Genomic DNA, 22,436 nt, shown 5'->3' with positions numbered 1-22,436 from the left:
TGAAGGCAGAAGCTTAACGACTGAGCCACCTAGGTGCTCCTTTCTGCCCATTTCTTGATTGGGTTATTTGTTCTTTGGGTGTTGAGTTTGATAAGTTCTTTGTAGCTTTTGGATACTAGCCCTTTATCTGATAGGACATTTGTAAATGCCTCTCCCATTCTGTCGATTGTCTTTTGGTTTTGTCCACTATTTACTTTGCTGTGCAAAAGCTTTTTATCTTGATGAAGTTCCAATAGTTCATTTTTGCCTTTGTTTCCCTTGCCTTTGGAGAATGTCTAGGAAGGCATTTTCAAAACTTCAGGAATATCAGGCTTTCAAAAGATTGCAAATACACACAAATTCTTTGTAGCTCCTCTCATCAAAAGATAAAGTCTGTTTCTTCATCTTTTAAATCTGGGCTGGCCTTATGATTTGCTTTGGCCAGTGACGCAGCAGAAGGGACATGACATGAATTCCAAGCTGGCAGTTTCCATTCTCATTCTCTGCCACCGTGCGACCAAGCCTAGGCAAGTCTCCAGGAGGGGCTGTGGGTGTCTTGGTTGACCACCAGACCTGAGCCTCGCAGCCCCAGCCAGCCTCGATACCAGCTGGCCAGTTGCACAGGTAAGTCCAGAAGAGATCAACTGAACTTCCCAGGTGAACCCAGCCCAACTGACCAACCCACAGAACTGGGAGCTAGGAAATGATAGTGGGGGGTGGTTTGTAACCCATGTAAAGGCTAACTGATAAATGATGAAATCCACGTAACTGAATCAAAATTAAGTCAGAAATGAAGAAGCCATACATGATAAATACATTTAAATACTGAAATTAAGAAAAAGCAAAAGAAAAATGGATAAAAATAGAATGTAAATGGTATAAACCCTGACATGATGAAAAATAACACGAGTCAAAAATTAGGAAGTATGGGGAAGAGGTAGAAGGAAGCGAAAGTGTTTCATAGCAGGGAACTCACTACTGAGCAATGTTGGAGCACATAGTTGAAAAAGTCCCTCTGTCCTAGTATGATTTTTTTTTTTAATCATGTTAACCTTTGAGAAAACTTTGAATCAGTCTCTCTGAAAATGAAAAAATATGTATCTGAGCAGTTCCTTCACTTTTGTTAAATTCAAGTAAGACTAAGTTCAACACTGTATTTTATTTTATTTTAGATTTATTTATTTATTTGACAGAGAGAGATCACAAGTAGGCAGAGAGGCAGGCAGAGAGAGAGAGAGGAAGAAGCAGGCTCCCCGCTGAGCAGAGAGCCCGATGCGGGACTCGATCCCAGGACCCCGGGATCATGACCTGAGCCGAAGGCAGCGGCTTAACCCACTGAGCCACCCAGGCGCCCCTCAACACTGTATTTTAAAATAGCATATGCAAACTGAACCTATTCCTGTCTGTTACCCTACGTAGCTATCTGTCCTTCTACCTGTATTTATGCTTGTAACAATGCTGTTAGCCACATGTGGATATTAGTATTTCTGTGATATTAAAATTAGGGTGGTTTGAACTTTTATTTCTTGAAAAAAATTTTTTAAAGATTTTATTTATTCATATGACAGACAGAGATCACAAGTAGGCAGAGAGGCAGGAAGAGAGAGAGGAAGGGAAGCAGGCTCCCTGCTGAGCAGAGAGCCCGATCGATCCCAGGACCCTGAGATCATGACCTGAGCCAAAAGCAGAGGCTTTAACCCACTGAGCCACCCAGGCGCTTGGAAAATTTTATAAAGGGCTTATTTACTTTAAAAAAAAAAAAGATTTTATTTATTTATTTGACAGGGAGAAAGAGCACAAGTAGGCAGAGAGGCAGGCCGAGGGAGAGGGAGACGAAGGCTCCCCACTGAGCAGGGATCCCAATGTGGGGCTCGATCCTAGGACCCCTGGGATCATGATCTGAGCTGAAGGCAGACACTCAACCGACTGAGTCACCCAGGCGCCCTGCTTATTTACTTTTATAAAGACAACAAAGTTGGGTGCACCTGGGTGGCTCAGTGGGTTAAGCCTCTGCCTTTGGCCCAGGTCATGATCCCAGGGTCCTGGGATCGAGCCCCACATTGGGCTCTCTGCTCAGCGGGGAGCCTGCTTCCTCCTCTCTCTCTCTCTCTGCCTGCCTCTCTGCCTACTTGTGATCTCTGTCTGTCAAATAAATAAATAAAATCTTAAAAAAAAAATAAAAACAGTAAAGTTGTAAAAAGAGTTTACAAGAGGTTTCATTAGCAGTCCCAGTGGAAAGCAGTATTTTCATAGAGAATATTAAAATGGCATTATGCTCCAAGATTGGGCTGTCTAAACTAGTGGTATGCAATGGCTATATGTTATAATCACCAGGGAACATTTTTAAAAATATCCATATCCTGGCTTTAGCCGGACCAGAACCATTCAATCAAAATCTCTGGGAAGGGGCTGAGAATGATACAATTCAGATGTTCCCCCAGGAGATTCTTATGTGCAACTGTGGCTGAGAACCACTTGTCTTAACAGGCCATATAGACACATTCCTAAGACACAACGTGTGTTGCTTGGAAATCAGGCTACTTCCTTCCACCCTGTGCCTTTTTTAGCCCACAGGGACATCCAGAGGGTCTGTTACTAAAGAAGACAAGGAGAATGAATACTCTGGGTGTGCTACTAGCAGATAGGATTCCTGTCAGCTCGAACTGGGGGCAAGATGCTTTCTTGTTTACGTCCAGAAGGAGAGAGAGCCAGGCTCCCCCCCATCCCCCCTTACTTTGAGTTGGCACGTTTTTGTGTCCCACAGGCTCTAAATGAAAAACATACCCACGACAGAACCAGTTCCTATCAAGTGAGAGGGAATTTTTGTGATTGGTTTACCAGTGCTTCTTATACTTTATTAAGTAGAGAAATTGCCCAGGAGTCTTGTTAAAATGCAGAATTTGATTCAGTAGTTCTGGAATGGGGCCAAGATTCTGCATTTCAAACAAGTTCCCCGGGTGATTAGAATGGCTGTCAGGCATCAATTACAATGTCCACCTTAACTATCAGGCACACCTGATATTTACAGTAGCTGAGGAATGCATTTTTTTCCTTGTAGGTGAATATACAAGAGAAGCCAATTATAATCGGAAGGTGCCTAAGGAGCAAAGCCAGATTGCAAAGCATGTGTGAAGGCACGGAAGCAAGAAACTGCTCACGCGCCCTGTGAATCAGGAGCTGGAGGTAGGCGGAGTGAGGTCGCTGAAGGGTTGGACTTTGATCCGAATTCTGCAGAGCACAAAGCCTCGAAAAGAGATTTACCAGAAAGAAAAGTCTTCCGTTGTTAAATTTGTTTGGGAAGTCCTGTACACACTATGTCCCTCACTTGCATATTTACAAAGCATAATTTGTTTTTAAAGATACTAAGAAGGCTTTTGTCAAATAAAGATAATACCTCATAAACAGTACAGGTTATATGATTTATGGAGCCCAGTGCAAAATGAAAATTTATCTTTTTCCTATTAAGACTTTCTGGAAGGCGATGACAGAGCATTAAATCAATTGTGGAACTCTCCTAAAGCTTCTAAAGCTTCAGGCCTTGTAGGACTGCACAGGTCACATGCCGGTGAAGCTGCCCTGTTCATGGGGATATTGGGAGCATTAAATGAAATAATGTATGAAAAGTACTTTAGGGGCACCTGTGTGGCTCAGTGGGTTAAGCCTCTGCCTTCAGCTCAGGTAATGATCTCAGGGTCCTGGGATTGAGCCCCACATGGCATCAGGCTCTCTGCTCGGCAGGGAGCCTGCTTCTCCCTCTCCCTCTCTGCCTGCCTCTCTGCCTACTTGTGATCTCTGTTTCAAATAAATAAAATCTTTGGGGCAAAAAAAGAAGTGCTTTAGTGCTTACCTACTGTTAGCACCACTACCAAAGCTACAGTTGGGTGTCAAGCCTGGAATCACCACTACCAAAGCGGCTACCAAAGCTTACATCCTGTAAGCACTAAATAAATAGTAAGGATGGTTTTAACACAGCTTTTAGTTAGGACTCTTGGTTGTAATAGAAACTGACTTCATTTAGCTTAGGCAAAAAAAAAGCAGAATTTGTTAAATGATCCAGGAATGTGTTTCAGAATCCAAGGGTAGAAGCTGCTAGCAAGGTACAGGAAGAAAGGGCTCTCCTTTTCTCTCTCAACTCCAGTTTTCTTTATGGGTTCCTTGTTCACACTGTGGGGAAAAATCAGCCCAGAGGTGCCAGGTTCAAGAGACTTCCCGGAGGGATACTGGGGTTTCTTAGTCCTAATTCCACATGGGGAGGGCTCTGATGGCTCCATCAGTTTTCACCTGGATTAGGCAACTGTACATAAAGACTCTTCAGCTATTATCAGCCCAGTGGAAGGGGAAGAAGAAGGCAACATATGTGCATCTCAGTGTCTCCCATACTTACCTGATCATGAGACATTTCTTTTTTTTTTTTTAAGATTTTGTTTGTTTGTTTGTTTGTTTATTTGACGGAGAGAGAGATCACAAGTAGGCAGAGAGGCAGGCAGAGAGAGAGGAAGGGAAGCAGGCTCCCTGCTGAGCAGACAGCCCGACTCGGGGCTCGATCCCAGGACTCCGGGATCATGACCTGAGCTGAAGGCAGAGGCTTTAACCCACTGAGCCACCCAGGCGCCCCTCATGAGACATTTTTTTTTTTTCCCCACCCCACCCACTCTCCCTCATGAGACATTTCTTGAAGGAACATCTACTAGTATTGAATAGAACATACTCAGGAAATGCTGCCGTGGGCGATAGGAAGCAATGGAATGGCTAAAGGAGAGGCAAAAGAGCCAGGAATCAGATGTTCATTTTAGATGGCAGGGAGCAGAACTGACTAGACCAAACAAGACTGAACACAAGAAAGCAAATTAAGAGCTTGCTCTAGATATCCAGACCTGGGAAGCAAGGCTAGTATTAATGAGGATATACTAGGAAAAACCGTTTCCAGAAATATTTGGGAAGTGAAAATTCTATATGGGGAGAAAGGTATAAGAGAAACAGACAAGGATGTATCAAAGGACTAACTTGGGGTACTCAATCGGTTGTGGTATACCAACTGTTGAGCTAACACAAGAATTGGGCGATGGGTCTAAGTTGTTTTTGTTTGGTGCCAGGAAGAATATTCAGCTGGAAATATCTAGAAGCCTGAAATGTGGGCCACAGGTAAAAGTCTTGAGGCAGATTCAGATGTCACATGCTTTCAGTAATAAAAACCGATAAGTTCAGGCATTCAACATATAATCTTTGAACACTACTATGGCCCAGGCCCTGGGGGACACACACACACACACACACACACACACACACACGTGCGCGCGCGTGGATAAAAGACTCATGGTCCTGCAAGCCCATCATGGAGCTTACAGTCGCCCAGGAAGAAAAATTACAAAGCACTCCTTTTCAGAACTACAGAATGTCAGAGTTGTGCCAACCGTGGAGAACAACACAGTGCCGGTGCCCCTACCACATGACGGCTGTGTGACAGGGGCAGACTAAGGTTGGGTCTCAAGCCTGGAATCATCACTACCAAAGCCACGGGGACAGGACGACAGCGCGGGTTCGGTCTCTAACTGCTGCGGTGGGGGATCGGGGTGCGGACCGGACAGTGCACTTGGGATGCGCGGGTGATGAAAAATAGGGCGGCGAATGAGAATTACTAGCCCAGTAGAACGACCTGGGTCTCCTTTGTGTTTACCCCGGCAAAGCATTGCGGGCCGTAATGTGCTGAGCTGGGTCCACTTGCCCAGGAGGCAACTAGAATGACAGTCCACTTTAAGGGGTTCACTTTTCCACCCAAAATGCGTCTCCATCGTCTTGTTGCGGGGAGAGGGGGAGGATGAACCCTAAGGGCCTGGATTACTGCCCGGCTCCTGTGGGTGCCAGCACCCCAGAAGCGAAGTTCGAGGAGTACTGCGCGGTCACAGGCAACTGACATCCGCACAGGCAGCGGCGGAGAACAATGAGCTACCAGGGAGGAAGCGGAGGGTAAGCGAATTCGGAAGTCGAGGCTGCACGCGGGAAGACAGGCGAACGCGGCGCTCGGCGACACCACGCCTGCGCCGGCCGAGGTCCCGCGCGCGTCCCCGCCTGGCGCAGCCGCCGAGCCTAGCACCAGCTGCGAGCCCGCAAGGTGAGGGCGGGGGAGCGCACGCCTAAGGGACGGCCGAAACGCGCGAGCGCAGAGAGCGTGCGCACGCGCAGAGCTCCCGCCGGCCGGCGCCAGAAGCGCGGGAGAAGCGACGGAAGCCACTGAGAAGAGCCGCACGTCGGTGAGTGCTCTCCCCCCCCCCCCCTCCCCTTTCTCCCGGAGTGCCTTGCGCGCGGCCGGTGGGCGGGGGGGGAGGGGAGGGGAGGCGGCGGCGGCAGCCATGTTGTTGTGAGTCTCTGTGTCTCACCCTCGGTACTTCGGTGGTTCGGAGGAGGAGGGGGAGGAGAAGGAGGAGGTGGGGTGGGGGGGAGGGAGGTAGGTGGAGAAAGAAGATCTTGCCGCCACCGAAGGCGGAGGAGGGAAGGACGGCCAAGAGCGACGCCGCCGTGTGCCCAACGGTCGGTGTCTCCGGCTGAGGCAGCGCGGCCGCAGCAGCCCCGTAAGTCAGTCCGCGTTTGCTCCCTCTCCCCGTGCTCTGGCGCCACAGAAGCTGGCTTCCCGGGCTTTGTGTGGCCTCTCGGCGGGAGCAGCTCGCAGGGCGGGAGGGCGGACGGGCCTGGGGGAACCGAGGGCAGCTGCGGCCTGGGGCCCGGGCCCCGCTCGCACAATGCGGGGGGAGGGGTGCCGGAAGGGGGTGTGCGCCCGGCGCGTGGGGGGGGTGCTGGGCTCTCCCGCTTCCTTTCCTCCCCCACGCCACTGCCTTGCGGCGCTGGGGGGCCCACCGCACTAGTCCTGGGTTTCTCGGCGCTTGGGGTTAGGGACCGAGCTGTCCGTTCAGCCCACGGTCGTTAAGAGGGGTGAGGCCGGTAGATCCAGAGAAGTGTGCGAGTTGGAAGTGGGCGAAGAGGAAGGAGTGGGTTTATGAAAACAAATGTGGGAATTCTTGGGGGCCCGAGTGTGTCTAGGAAAAGCTTTCGGCAGACAGGTGTGGATATGAAAGAAACAGCGACTTGGGTTAGTTAGACTCGTTAGGTGCTATTATTAAGGAATGTTATGTTTGTTACTGGAACAGGCTTTGACACTCAGATATATAGACTAAAATGAAAGGAAAGATTAGAGGCTTCAGACATTTTAGCAGGAGTTTGTTTGGGCCAAATTTGCGGATAATTGTTCAAAGTTTTATCCCAAACGCTTGTAAAAGTTAGGCTGGTTCTGAGAACACAGCTAGGGAAAACCCGTATTTCTTAACTTAGTTTTTCATTCTAACACATATTTAAACATCATGAGGGTTAATATTACGAGCATAGTAGGTGTACTAGACAGTAATGTCAGTTAAAATCAGGATTTCGGGTATTGTGAGATCTTAAGAAAAGTGGTGATGGGTTTTTTTCGGTAAAGGTTTTTAGAGAAAGCTTTATTGGTCAAATGCTTTTAAACGCTTAAGAGAACTGTAATATTTGTAAAGGTATATCAAGAAAACAATTTTAATAAAGGGAGTTACCTAAGGATTTTAAAAGCTTGTTTACTGCTTAGATTTCGTGTTTAATAGGTGACTCACCAGGTGACCTGGAGTATCGGAGGACAATTTAAGGAATTCTGGCTAGAAATCTTATTTAGAATACAATGACAAATATTTTTAATGGGCTTAAGTTTCTGTTCTTATTCTTTTAATACTTTTTTTTATAGAGGATTTGCTTCATCTGCACAGGCATAGTGAATAGTTGTTAATACTTCCCTTTGCATGAATGTCTTTTAAAGTTCAATTTTTGGTGAACTTTAGTTATTTAGAATTGTCTTTTGGTGTCCTGAAGGGCGGTTTTTGTACCCAGTAAAGGCTTACACTGATTTAAAAAATTAGTTGTATTTCAGAATCCTGGTTCTTAAGCTTTTTAAGTTCTTTTTTCTTATTTGTACAAGTCTGGCTGTTAATCTTCAAGTTAAGTTTGCTATTAACAAACTTGAACATCTTCAAGAAAATTGAAACTGTTTAATTTTTATATGTAGTTTTCTTAATTTGAGTGTAAAGTTCCCTTAGACGTTTTAATATTTAGTAAGGTTTCAGCTTAAAAGTATAAATTACTGCCATGTTTAAATTGGTCTTACAAGGTTGTCCACTTTAATAGACCAACTTTTCTTTGGCATTCCAAGCATATAAGCCAAACTATGCAGTCTCAACAAAGATAATACTAGGATTTTGTGTCCCTTAAACCTTCCATACTTGTTTATAAGTCCTCCTGGTGTTGAAATAATAATTTGTCTTCCTGTGTATGTACTTAGCAGAAGCAACTATGATCAGGGATTTGGGCCAGGTGTGACATCCAAAGCCAATCTGGTCAGTGACCAGATAGTCTTGCTTTTTATGGATATTGATAAGATCTTCATAATTTCAAGTGGAGGTTGGTTCCTGTCTCCTGGACTCAGGTTCTTTAAATTTGTTGGATTTCTAACAGAGCAAAATACTCGTTTTTTTTTTTTTTTTTTTTTTTCATGTTCTTAAGATCTAGGATTATTTTAAATACCTGAATTTAATACCTGGCTTGAATTCATAGTTTGTGGCTGTTTTACTGGTAGGTGTGTGATTAATATAAAAATTGTACTAATAACTAATAAGTTGGTTTGTGATGTATTAGGTAGATTTCTTGCTGTTTTTGAGAAGGTATTAAAAATAGTCTGGCTTGGCCCCTCTTGTCCCACTTTTTTCACTCTAGCCTGATGAATTTGTAAGAAGGAACTGGTAAGAGTATGGCTTAGCCTCTTTCCTCTCTTTCTCGTTGGAAGTCTGCCCCCTGCAGAAAGGGCTTTGTTCTGCTTCTTGAGGCCACCATGATAGACGGCCCCTTTTTGGAGGACCATCAGTTGACCAGTGCGATCTGTGACCAGTTTAGGATAATTAAGGGGCGTGGTGGTAGGAACCCCTTTGGGTTTAAATTAGTCATTCGATTGTAGCTTGGTCAGTAAAAGGAGAAACTTGAATTGCTGTCAGTCTAGTTCTGTGTCTCTCACTTCTGAATTCTGATGTGGCGGAAAAAGTTTCCCTTCAAACCTCATTATTTAGGAGCTAATATTTTTTTAAGATTTTATTTATTTATTTGAGAGGGAGACAGAACATGAGCAGAGGGAAGAAGACAGAGGGAGAAGCAGACTCCACACTGAGCAGGGAGCCGGATGCCAGACTCGATCCTAGGACCCTAAGATCATGACCTGAGCCTAAGGCAGACACTTAAGACCAACCCACTGAGCCACCCAGGTGCCCTAGAAGCTAATATTTTAATAATGATATTTATATTTAGGAACATAGATGGACCCTTCACTTAAAATGTATTGTTTCTGTAGTGGGAAAGTGAATTTTTAGAGATTACTTTTGAAGCCTTTCCAATGAAACAGTATAGAAGTAGTACATAGGTAGGTTCATAGTAAATGCTTTTTTCTTCTCAGAGTTTCAGGTAGCGGTATGTTACCAGACAAAAGGTTAGTGTATTTTTTTCCTTAGTGACTTTTTTGTCCAACTCAAAAGATCCAGCTTCTTTATAAATGAAAAGCTAAAACTTGTCTAATTAAACAGTGTCACCTTCTAGAGAGTCATTTTGTTTATTTGTCAGAGAGAGCAAGCAAGCACAAGCAGGGGAAGTGGCAGACAGAGGAGCAGCAGGTTCCCCATTGAGAAAGGAGCCTGATGCTGGACTCAGTCTCAGGACTTTGGGATCACAACCTGAGCTGAAGGCAGATGCTGAACTGACTGAGCCACCCATGCGTCCCAAGTCATTTAATTCTTAATGAAATTGTGGACTTTTTTGTCTTCCCTTGACTTTTTTTGGGGGGGGGGATTTTATTTATTAATTGATTTGACAGAGGGATAGGGAGAGCTCAAGTAGCAGAGGGAGAGGGAGATGCAGGCTCCCCAGCAAGCAGGGAGCCTGATGCGGAACTGGGTCCCAGCCAAAGGCAGCAAAGGCAGATGCTTGACTGACTGAGCACCCAGGCACCCTTGTTGACCTCTTTTTTTTTTTTTTTAAATTTCATTTATTTATTTTGACAACGAGAGATCACAAGTAGGCAGAAGGGCAGGCAGAGAGAGAAGGGGAAGCAGGCTCCCCACCGAGCAGAGAGCCTGAGACCCAGGGTCTCAGGTCCTGAGTCCCAGGACCCTGAGACCATGACCCGAGCTGAAGGCAGAGGCTTCAAGCCACTGAGCCACCCAGGCGCCCCATGCTGACCTTTTTCTTTTTTTTTCTTTTTTTTTAAAGATTTTATTTATTCATTTTTCAGAGAGAGAGAGAGAGCGAGCACAGGCAGACAGAGTGGCAGGCAGAGGCAGAGGGAGAAGCAGGCTCCCCACAGAACAAGGAGCCCCATGTGGGACTCGATCCCAGGACGCTGGGATCATGACCTGAGCCGAAGGCAGCGGCTTAACCAACTGAGCCACCCAGGCGTCCCTGCTGACCTTTTTCTTAAATGAAGTTTTACTTGACTATTTCCTGGCTCCTTTCTGTATTTTTCTAAAGTGCTTTAAAGAATTTAAAAAGTATGGGCTGTTCAAGCACATTGGTAAAGTCATAGTTTCTTTAGTATATTTCACCTCTGCAAATGTAGCTACTGTAATCCCATCCATTTTTAGTTTACATATTATAGATTTTTACTTCTTATTCACTTACTATTCTCTTTTAGGGAGATAAAAGATGTTGGAGTAGAGTACTAGAAAAACATACAAATGGGTACACCTTATGTTCATATCTCAGGATTTCACTGTAACTGCCAAGCACAAAAAAGGGGAAGAAGTGTGAAGGGAAAAGGGGTAGGTAGTACTTGGAATGTCAGAATACTTTGGACTGAAAATGGGATAGGGAAAGAAAAAAGGCAGTCATTATTGCCTACCTAAGGTGAAAGGTAACATTTGAACCACAAAATTTGCATTCCAGGAAGGGATTTGGTGAAATTGACTATAAAATGACACTATAAAACCAAAAACAAAAGATAGATTTTTGTGATTTTTTTTTTTTTTTTAAACATACATTTATTTGAGTGAGAACACACAAGGTGGGGGGCGGGCAGAGAGAATCCTCAAGTGGACTCCCTGCTGAACATGGAGCCCAGTGCACTGCTCCATCTCAGGACCCTGAGGTCATGACCTGAGCCCAAATCAAGAGTCGGTGCTTCATCAACTGAGCCACTCAGGCACCCCAGATCTCTGTGATTTCTACTGTATCTGTCTCATATAAAGAGCTCTAGATCTCAAGGTGGTGATCTTGTGATTTTAGGCACTGGTTTTGAAAGACTTACTTAGGGATCAGTGGAATATTGTCTCAACTGTGTAAAATGCAACTGGTTTTATTCATTCAGACATTAAAAAAAGGTGAATAAGTAGTAGAAATAAGCTGACCTTAAGTATAGGTCTTTGCTAGGCAGTCAGATAAGGCAAATTGTAGGTAGAGAAAAATATGGATGGTTTTGCCTGATTTTGTAAAATACTAAAAATTATATTTTAGTATTTAGGTAGGAGCCAGTCGTGTTTTCCATTTTGGTGACCAGGTCATTTATTTCCATCTGTTTAGTATCTGTCAGAACTTTGAAGTTTGAGTAAATGTAAAACATTAAATTTTCTGTAGTACAGTCTGAATCTTTACAATCTGATATAAATAAGATTTGAAATTTTGAGAAGATGATAGCTGAAGTTTTCCCTGGAGATGTTTTCTTGGACCACCTTGCAGTTGAAGTATAATAGATTGCTGAAAAGGGATCCAAGGGAAAGTCTTAACGTCCCTTTGTTCACTCCTACACTAGTAGAAAAGGGAGTACTATGTCTAGGAACTTGTCAAAGATAAATTGTTTGCTAGTTTTTATTGTAAGTCTGGTTGAGAAATAGTCATGGATTATTATTTGAGGAATATTCAGTCCCATTTGTTACTCTGGATGTTCTAAGTTTTATTTTCTCATCAAGGTAGACTACCAGAAACTTGCACAATATTTTTGAGATTTGTAGGCCTTTGATGTGCCAGACTTTCTTTATTTTTTTTTCTTTATTATTTTTTAAAAGATTAATTTATTTGAGAGAGAGAGACACACACACCACAAGTAGGCAGAGAGGCATGCAGAGGGAGAGGAGTAAGCAGGCTCCCTGCTGAGCAGAGAGCCTAATGCCGAGCTTGATCCCAGAACCCTGAGATCACGACCTGAGCCGAAGGCAGAGGCTTAACCCACAGAGCCACCCAGGCACCCCCAGACTTTGTTTAGATATCGGTGGTACCAGGTCCTTGTTATTGAGTGTTAAAAAAAAAAAAAAAAAAAAAAAAAAGACTTGGAGAAATGAACTTAGTCAAGGGATAGGTGAAATGGCTTCATCGAGAGGGATTAGTGTGGGTAGTGACCCTGATAGGGGAGAATGGCAGAACTTGACGTGGAAGTAGGGAAAATTGAGAAGATATGACTGGACAGGGCGCCTCTGTGGCTTAGTAGGTTAGGCATCTATCTGCCTTCTGCTCAGGTTGTGATCCGGGGACCCTGGGATTAAGCCCATGTAGGGTAGCCTGCTCAGTGGGAGCCTGCTTCTCCCTCGGCTTGTGCGCTCCCCCTGCTTGTGTGCATGCACGCATTCTCCCCTCCCTCAAAAATTTCTATTTAGGGGCGCCTGGGTGACTCCTTTGGTTAAGCATCAGCCTCAGGCTCAGGTCATGATCTCAGGGGTGTGGGATCAGCCCCATGTTGGGCTCCACGCTCAGTGGGGGAGTCTGCTTCTCCCTCTCCCTCTTTGCCTCTCCACCCCTCGTGCTCTCTCTCTCTGCCTCACATAAATAAAATCTTCAAAAAGATTTTTATTTAAGGGGCGCCTGAGTGGCTCAGTAGGTTAAGCATCTAGTCTTGATCTCAGTTCAGGTCTTGATCTCAGGGTTGTTGTGAGTTCAGGCCCTGAGTTGGGCTCCATACTGAGCTTGGAGCCTACTTTAAAAAAATTTTTTTAGACTTAAATGCATATAAGTTTTATTTAAATTCTGCTTAGGAATATTTCGTCAGAGGCCCTTTTTTGGTATATAATTTAGGTAGTCCTCGAAACTTAACAGATTTGGTTTCTCTTTTCAGACATTTGTTTGAAATGTCTGAATTTCTAGGCATTTGTTTTTTAAAGTTATTTATTTATTGTTAAGGCTTATTTATTTATTTGTCAGAGATAGAGAGTGCACAAGCAGGGGAAACCAGGCAGAGGGAGAAACAGACTCCCTGCTGAACAGGGAGCCTGATGCAGGACTCAATCCCAGGACCCTAAGATCAGGACTTGAACTGAAGGCAGACGCTTAACCAACTGAGCCACACAGGCACTCGGAAAAGATTTTTAGACTTCCAACATCTTTAAGAAACTGATTAGGTTAAAAAAGAAAGAAAGAAACTGGTTAGGTCATCTCACTTCCAAGTTATTGGGAAAAAAGTCATCACCAGTTGAAGGCTTGTTCATGAATATTTGAGGGATTTTGAAAGTCACAACTCATACTTATGACCTAAAAGATTACTCTTATTTGAGAAGTTTGTACAGCTCATATATTTTTTTCATAGACTATCTATAGTAGTCATCACAGACTGAACATATTCTAAAACTTAACTGTTGTAAGTTGTGGCTTTTCCTAGACAAAAGTTAAAGGAGTTGAAATGTTACATAATTTTTTTTTCCTTTTTCTTAGAAATGACTAGAAATACTGCTCAAAATAACTTCTTTTGCGTTAACATATTTACAGAAGAAAGTTATGATAATACTGGATTAAAGTTAAGCAGTTTTAACTGTAGGATTTACGGTGTGAGAATGAATTCTGGAATGACCATGTGCTCAGCTTGCAAAAGAGCAAATGGATACCAGGGAGCAGCATATCTTCAGTGTATTGGACAGGGAACCTTATTTTAAAGAACATTGTGAATTGGTGATTAGGGAAAACACTTTGGAAAATTGTGGTCTAAAGAAAAAAAGTACCAGACTCCAGGGTGACTCAGTCTATCTACTAAGTGTATTCTTTTTTTTTTTTTTTTAAAGATCTTACTTACTTATTTGTCAGAGAGGGAGCGCGCATGGGAGCACAGGCAGACAGAGTAGCAGGCAGAGGGAGAAGCAGGCTCCCTGTGGAGTAAGGAGCCCAATGTGGGACCCCATCCCAGGAGGGTGGGATCATGACTCAAAGGCAGCGGCTCAACCAACTGAGCCACCCAGGCATCCCTCTACTAAGTGTTCTTAAGTTCAGGTCTTGGAAGTCCTGGGACTGAGTCCCTTATTAGGCTCTCTGATCAGTGGGGAGCCTGCTGCTCCCACTGCTTTTGTGCTCGCTCTCTTATAAGAAAAATAAAAACATTTAGAAAAAAAGAAATCTTAAAACTGCATTCAAGTCTGCTGCTTAGAATGGTTTTTATTTTTTCTCAGTTGTCTCAGACCATGCACTGAAATGACTTCCTCTAGTTCTGTTACATCCTTTTCTTTAGGATATTTCTCCTTGGTGCTATACTGGTTCTGATTGATTATGTGTAACAATTGAAAATTACTAGATAACTATTTGAGGATTTTTTTTTTTTTTTAGATTTTTATTTATTTATTTATTTGTCAGAGAGGGAGAGAGGGAGAGAGAGCGAGCACAGGCAGACAGAATGGCAGGCAGAGGCAGAGGGAGAAGCAGGCTCCCTGATGAGCAGAGAGCCCGATGTGGGGCTTGATCCCAGGATGCCGGGATCATGACCTGAGCCGAAGGCAGCTGCTTAACCAACTGAGCCACCCAGGCGTCCCCTATTTGAGGATTTGAGACAAGTCTTCACTTGTTGGGCATTCAACCTAGTACTAAAGTGAATTGAAAATAACACAGGATCACTTACTTGTACTTTATTCTGTGATAAAGCCTCTGAACTGTAGTGCATTTAAATAGTATTAATACAGGACCTTTAGAAAAAAAACTTGGTTTTGCTAACTTTAGTGAGCATTACAGCACAGAAAAAAATGTAAAGATAAAGCCAGTAGTACCTCCTCTCCTATCAGAGTTCAGTTCAGTGCTTATTTTGTCATAGTCCACACAGATACAGAATTGTATTGCTCCTTTCTTTTAAACAAAAATGGGTTCATATGATACAACTTAGGTGACTAGGTATTTTTATTTACTATCATAGACATTTTACTCTATTTGTACTTGTAACTTAAAACATTCAGTACGTAGATTTTTATTTTGCTAAACCATTTTTCTGTTGAGTTTATGTTTTTATTTTTTATTTTTATTTTTCATTTAAATTCAGTTGATTAACATATAGTGTATTACTAGTTTCAGAGGTATCTTGTTCAGTTCTTATTTTCTAACCACTGCAAGCAGTGCTGCAGTAAATGTTCTCTAGTTTATTCTTTTCATGTTGGTGGTGTTTTTGTAAAGTTAATTCCTGAGTTAGAAGATTTTATGTTGATTTTTTAAACAAGAAAATAGTCATTCATTATGGTAGATCATTAATACTCTAGAAAGCACTTATATTTTAATATCATATATTATTTCATTTATTTTTCATGATAATCCTGTGAGGGAGGCATATACTCATTTGCAAGTGGGGAAACAGGACCAGTGTTCAAGTGTTCTGAGTTCATTCACCTAGTTAAGGACAAACAAGGAACTATATTCTGATCTTTTGATTGAGATTCTTCTGTTACACCATGATGAATGATTCAGAACTTTTTATTTGAAAAAGCAATAGGGTGTTTGTGGATATATTCCTTAGCTCTGTAATGTGTAAGGGTCTCAGTCCTGTCTGTACAGGGAAGCATCATCTGGAGAACTTAAAAAAAGAAAAAAAACAAAAAACAGTAAAAATCTGCACCTGTTTCCCTGCCCAGACTAACTCAAATAAGTTTTATGTAAGTGGGAACTGAGTGTGCAGTTTTAAATCTTCTGCCTAGATTCTGATGCACTGAGGGTTTGAGAACCAGTGGCCTTAAAATTGGGGTGCTTCATGCCAAATCTTAATGTGGTATGTTTTACTGATGGTTAAGCCATTAGGGCACAAAACTTAAAAAGTTAGCTTCTTTTAGTGATTAATCTCATTTAGTCATAATTCGTTCACATTGCTGTTAGGAATGAAAACATAGAACTGGATGGAGTGGGGCGCCTGGGTGGCTCAGTGGGTTAAAGCTTCTGCCTTCGGCTCGGGTCATGATCCCAGGGTCCTGGGATCAAGCCCCACATTGGGCTCTCTGCTCAGCAGGGAGCCTGCTTCCCCCTCTCTCTGTGCCTGCCTCTCTGCCTACTTGTGATCTCTCTCTGTCAAATAAATAAATCTATCTTTAAAAAAAAAAAAAACTGGATGGAGTATTTTGGCTCCTGTTGGGAATTGAGATCAGTGATAGTCTTGGGCAATAGGAGTAATGGAAAATTAAAAACAGAACAGCTCACTATGGGGTGTCTGGGTGGCTCAGTTGGTTGAGTGTCCAGCTCTTGGTTTCAGCTCAGGTTATGATCCTAGGGTCATGATGGAACAGAGCCTCCATGCTCAGCAGGAAGTCTGCTTAAGCTCCTCTCCTCCTGCCCTGCTTACACATGCTCTTTCTCAAAGATCTTTTTTATTTTTAAGATTTATTTGAGGCAGAGCGAGGGCAAGTGGAGGGAGGGGTAGAGGGAGAGAGAATTTCAAGTAGCCTCTGCACCGAGCATGGAGCCAAACATGGGACTCAATCCCAAGGCCCTGAGGTCATAACCTGAGCCAAAGTCAAGTCAGGTGCTTAACCAACTGAGGCATCCAGGCATTCCCAAATAAATCTTTGAAAAACAAAATAAAAACCTAAAAAACAGTTCATGTTTTTTCTAAACTTTGCCAGTACATACTCAGCAGAAACAATACTATGAGATTTACTTTGAAAGCAAAAAATATGGGGGTGTCTTGGTGGCTCAGTTGGTTAGGCATCTGCCTTCTGCTCAGGTCAGTGATCTTAGGGTCCTGGAACAGAGCCCTGCATTAGGCTCTCTGCTCAGCAGCCAGTCTGCTTCTGCCTCTCTCTCTGTGATCTCTCTCACTTATACTGTCTCAAATAAATAATCTTAAAAAAAAAGAAAAACTAGAAGTATGAAAGTCAAATACATTGAGGGGTTTAAAAGGTATGATTTGGTTGGTTCCTTTTTTTTTTTTAACACTTTGAGGAATATATCAAAAGTGTAGGGTAGGACTAACTGAGATAAGTGGTTGGAAAACTAAGTACTAGCTACATAAGTGCAGTGCCTTTAGATCAGGTGGTGAGACAATATTTAGATCTACAAATATTCTGCTTTTTAATTTTTTTTATTTTTAAAGATTTAGTTTATTCATTTCACTGAGCCGGGGGTGGGGGGTGTACAAGTGGAGGGAGCAGCAGGCAGAGAGAGAGGGAGGGAGAGGCAGGCTCCCGTGCAGGACTTCATTCTAGGATCTCAGAGCTGAGCTGAATGAAGGCAGCCTGCTTAACAAACTGAGCCACCCAGGGATCCCTAGATTTCTGCTTTTTTAAAACCCAACGTGTCATGAAGGTGTGGCTAGAGATATTAACTATAGTAGGTATTGGGTATGCATGTAAAGTCCTTTATACTTCTTAAAAACCCTTACAAGTTGACGAATAAGACCAGAATATTTTTTTTTCTTTCCTTTTCTTTCTTTTTTTTTTTTTTTTTTTTTTCCAGAATATTTTTCTTTTAAGCGATGGCCTAGTTTATGGGAAAGATGTTTTTCTGGTATGTTTCTTTATAAGTCGTGTAGCTTATGTATATTTATTTGACACAGCGAAGGGAGCAACACAAGCAGGAGGAGAAGCAGGCTCCCCGCTGAGCAAGACCCCCCCCCCCCCCCCGCCCCACCAGGACCCCGGGATCAGGACCCAAGCCCAGGATAGTCACTTCACCAGCTGAGCCACTCAGGTGCCCCATGTATAGGTGTACTTAAAAACCAGTTGATTGAGGGGCGCCTGGGTGGCTCAGTGGGTTAAAGCCTCTGCCTTCCGCTCAGGTCATGATCCCGGTGTCCTGGGATCGAGCCCCATATCGGGCTCTCTGTTCAGCAGGGAGCCTGGTTCCTCCTCTCTCTCTCTCTGCCTGCCTCTCTGCCTACTTGTGATCTCTGTCAAATAAATGAATGACATCTTTAAAAAAAAAAAAAACAACTTTGATTGAGTTCTACCATGTATAAGGCCATTGATTTCCAAGCTCACTTGACAATAAGAACTAATGTGTTTAGTGATTTCCAGCATGTATATATTTAAGTATCTTCAAAGAGATAAGTAGTGAGTGGGACGTATTGAAGGAGTAAGTAACTCCTAAATAAATGTACTATAAAAATTTATACATTCCTTTTTCCTAGATGTGTTACTCATAACAGTTGTGTCACAGTTTCTGTTATCCTGTTTTTACAAAAGTTGAATGGTAGACTGCTTTTCACCTTGCCTTTTCACTTATGTCCTGGATTTTTTTTTCCCATATATGCCTAAATTTATCTCATGTTTTTAAATGGACTCATAGTTGATAATGTTATCAGTTTCCCTCCTTGTTACACAGTATCCTTAGTTTTCTTCCTTTGATCCCCTCCCTCATTTCATGGAACACTGGCATGACCAGAATAGTTTGCATAATTGTGCTACATGTTTTTTCTATCCTAATTCTGATAATAGAGAAGTTTCAAAGTCTTAACAGGTGGGCGCCTGGGTGACTCAGTCGGTTAAGCGGGTGCCTGTGGCTCAGGTCATGATCCCAGGGTCTTTGGTATTGAGTCCTGCATCCAGATCTCTGCTCATGTGGGGATCCTGCTTCTCCCTCACCCTGCTGCTTCCCCTGTTTGTGCACTCGCTCGCTCACTCTCTCTGTCAAATGGATAAATAAAATTAAAAAAAAAAAGTCTTAACAGGTAATATGATGTTATTAGTACATTGAAAAAACAAATTACATCCCATGGGAGTTAAGAAAAAGATTGTTTGGAAGTAGGTTTTGATGGAGAAAGTGGCATTTGAGCCAAACTTTGAGTTTGTAGTATTTGCATATGAACAGATAAATGGTAAAGACCTGTCCAGGGGACTTGAATAGTAAGCAAAAGGAGATTGGGGTGGGGGGCTTTAAGAGAGTTGTATAATTAACATATAAGCTGACTTTCAGTTTATGCTTGGTTGATATGGAAAAGGACGTGGAACCCTTGGAGTCTTGACAGTGTAAAATCTGCCATTTTAGTAGTTTTGTCTATTAGGATATGGAAATTGGCCACAGTTAACCTTAACTTGGAAAGTTAAGAATACAGTATCTACTTTGCTGGATAGTGGTAAGAATCAGATATAATGTGCCTAGTACAATCTCTGGCATCACATGGAGTGTTAAATAAATTTTGTTCCCTGGGGGCACCTGGGTGGCTCTGGTTGAGCTTCTGACTCTTGATTTTGACTCATGTCATGATATTAGGGGTTGTGAGGTCAAACCCCATGTTGGGTTCCACACTCAACAGGGAGTCTGCTTGAGATTCTCTCCCTCTCCCCACATATGCGTGCGCACTCAAGATTTTTAAATAAATCTTTAAAAAAAAATTGTTCTTTTTGGGGGATGGTATTTGCTAAAAATTAGTCCAAAGCTGTTTGTGTTCATTCGGAAATCAATTTTGGGGGGGGGGGATTTTATTGGCCACTTGTCAAAAATATGGTTGAGAAAGTAATCATTGATACTAAGTTTATACAATAACTTAGACCCTAAGTCAGTAAACCTTGTGGAGAGTAACTACCTTTGTAAGCTGCAGTTTATAAATGTTTTGTTCAAAAAAGGAGGACTGGTTTCAGATTGTACTTATCCCTCAGGGCCCAGCTTGAATACCACCTGCTTCACATGGCCTTCTGTCGTATTGTTATATATAAATTTTATTAAGCTTTATTATGGAACTGTTAAACACAGAAGAAGAATAATGCATTGCATCTTCAGGTGTCTATCACTGATATTCAACCTTATGTGAAATCTAATGTTTTACTTTTTGTAGAAGAGTATTTCAAAGCAACTCCCAGTCACCAGGCCAGTTTAACCTTAAATTCTCTGGGGCGCTGAGTGGCTCAGTCAGTTAAACGTCCGACTCTTGCTCTCAGTCAGCTCAGGTCTTGATCTCAGGGTTGTGAGTTCAAGGCCCTCATTGGGCTCCACACTGGGTATGAAGAAAAAGATTATATTTCATATATATATTTGCATAAATTCTCTTACTAATGAGGACTCACTAAAATATACAATTTACGGGGGCTGGGTGGCTTAGTCTGTTGAGTGGCTGCCTTCTGCTCAGGTCCTGATTCTGGAGTCCTGGGGTTGAGTCCTGCATCACCCACTCTGCTCAGTGGGGAGTCTACTTCTCTCTCTGTCCCTCACTCCCCTCTCATGCTCTCTCTCAAATAAATAAAATCAGGTTTTTTTTAAAGATTTTTTAAAAAGATTTTTTAAAGATTTTTAAAATCTTTTTTAAAGATTTTTTTTTTTTTTAAGATTTTATTTATTGATTTGACTGAGAGAGATCCCAAGTAGGCAGAGAGGCAAGCAGAGAGGGAGGGGGAAGCAGGCTCCACACTGAGCAGAGGGCCCAATGTGGGGCTTGATCCCAGGACCCTGAGATTATGACCTGAGCTGAAGGCAGAGACTTAACCCACTGAGCCACCCAGGTGCCCCATAAATAAAATATAAAAAAAAAAAATGTAATTCTCTTGCGATTATTACCACTAACAAAATTCATGAATATTGTATATACTCATTCTGTATTTAGATTTCCCTGATTTTCTCAAAAGTTTTTTTTATAGTTGATTTACTAAAATCATGATTCAGACAAGGTTTCCATATTTGCCTTTGAAGCTCTTAATCTGAATAATAGTCTTTTCTGTCCTCTCCCTTTCCATATTCTGGATTAGATGATTACTTCTTGTGTTATCTGTTGACTTTGTGCTTTTATATTGCTCATGTTTCTGATAAACAGTATTTAGATCTGGTGACTTTATTAAAGTTTAGTGGGTTACTTTTTTGAGATAATTTTTCGTAGGTAATGCTGTTTCATATTTTATCATGGGGCATTTATTTGCTTATTTTACTTTAAAGATGATAGCATATTAAATCACATAAAATGTTAATTTAGAAATACTCCCTTTGGGGGAGCTCATTTCACAATGTATCTTTGATATTTCACTTGTATCTTTGACTTATTAGGATCACTTAGTGTTATCTAACAGTTTTTTCTAGCATATCATCTTACTTCCATGTTAATTTGACCTGCTTCTCTCAGGTGTTACCAAAAAGTGTCAAAAACCAGGATTGATTGAGGTTGATTTAGTTTGGACATCTTCTCTACGCGGTATTTCATGTTTCACAATAAAAGAATTTCCTTAAGCAGTATTTTATTTCTCCAAAAAAAGCAATTGTATGAATGCCTTGTAAAACAAGAGACTTCATAAGGTCGCAGATACATGGTAATTTACCTTTGAGAGAATTTTAAGGAAAAAAGAGTATTGCCTCATATTTGTATATATGTAAGTTAAATATTTATTCTATTTTGCCTCTTTGAAAATATGTTCTATGTGAGATTTATCCTCAGAGAGCTAACATAGGCTTGCATGGAAATATTTGATAAATTTGTATTTACTGTCTAAATGCTGATGTTGGAATAATCTAATTTCTGATCTTGCTAGAAGATTTGAGGTAGGGCCTTTGAAGAATTCTGGTTTCTGGAATCTATATTAATACTCAAGTGTGTGTGTGCACGCACATGCATGCCAAATTTCATTCAAATGTAAAACTTGACTTTTCCTTGGTGTAGTTGAGTCAGTAATACTGATTGGGAAAACAAGCCTATATAATTACCCCATGAAGTATGTGGACAAACAAGTAGCAAGTATTAAAAAATGTTAGTGTGGTTCTTGGCTCAACTGCTAGAAGAGCTAAGTGACTTGTTCAACACCATTGGAAAAGTGTATGATTCAAGGGAAACAAAAACAAAAATGAACTTACTGAGACTTCAAGATAAAAAAACTTACTCACAGAAAGGAAACAAGTCAACAAAACTAAAAGGGACACTTGAGAATAGGAGCAGATATTTGCAAAGGAAAGGTTAGTATCCACAGTCTATAAAGAACTTATCAAACTCAACACCCAAAAAACAATGAATGCAGTTAAGAAATGGGCAGAAGACATGAATAGACAGTTTTCCAAAGAAGGCTTCCAGATGACTAACAGCCATATGAAACAGTGCTCAACATCACTCATCATCAGGAAAACACAAATCAAAACCAAGATGAGATGCTACCTCATACCTGTCAAAATGGCTACAGTTAACAACACAAGAAACAAGAGATACTAGCCAGGATGCAGAGAAAGGGGAACCCTCTTGCACTGTTGGTCGGAATGCAAACTTGTGCAGCCACTGTGGAAAACAGTATGGAGGTTCCTCAGAA

At 42.0% G+C, this 22,436-nt stretch overlaps 1 protein-coding gene across 6 annotated transcripts in view; it reads left to right on the top strand.

Moving 5' to 3' along the window:
- The first annotated feature begins 6,374 nt into the window (after nucleotides 1–6,374).
- PUM2 (pumilio RNA binding family member 2) overlaps nucleotides 6,375–22,436 on the top strand; it is a 102,093-nt gene continuing 86,031 nt past the window's right edge. Inside the window, exon 1 of one of the 6 annotated variants that reach the window (XM_047743646.1) lies at nucleotides 6,375–6,545. The gene's annotated coding sequence lies outside the window, so the exon portion shown is untranslated. The remainder of the gene's footprint in view (nucleotides 6,546–22,436) is intronic. The other 5 variants (XM_047743648.1, XM_047743645.1, XM_047743649.1 and 2 more) reach the window with 5 other exon arrangements.

This window comes from Lutra lutra, chromosome 9 (genome assembly GCF_902655055.1).
Source record: "Lutra lutra chromosome 9, mLutLut1.2, whole genome shotgun sequence".
Lineage (NCBI taxonomy): Eukaryota > Metazoa > Chordata > Mammalia > Carnivora > Mustelidae > Lutra > Lutra lutra.
The sequence above is the reverse complement of the archived record's forward strand: the minus strand, read 5'-3'. Positions and strand labels throughout refer to the sequence as shown.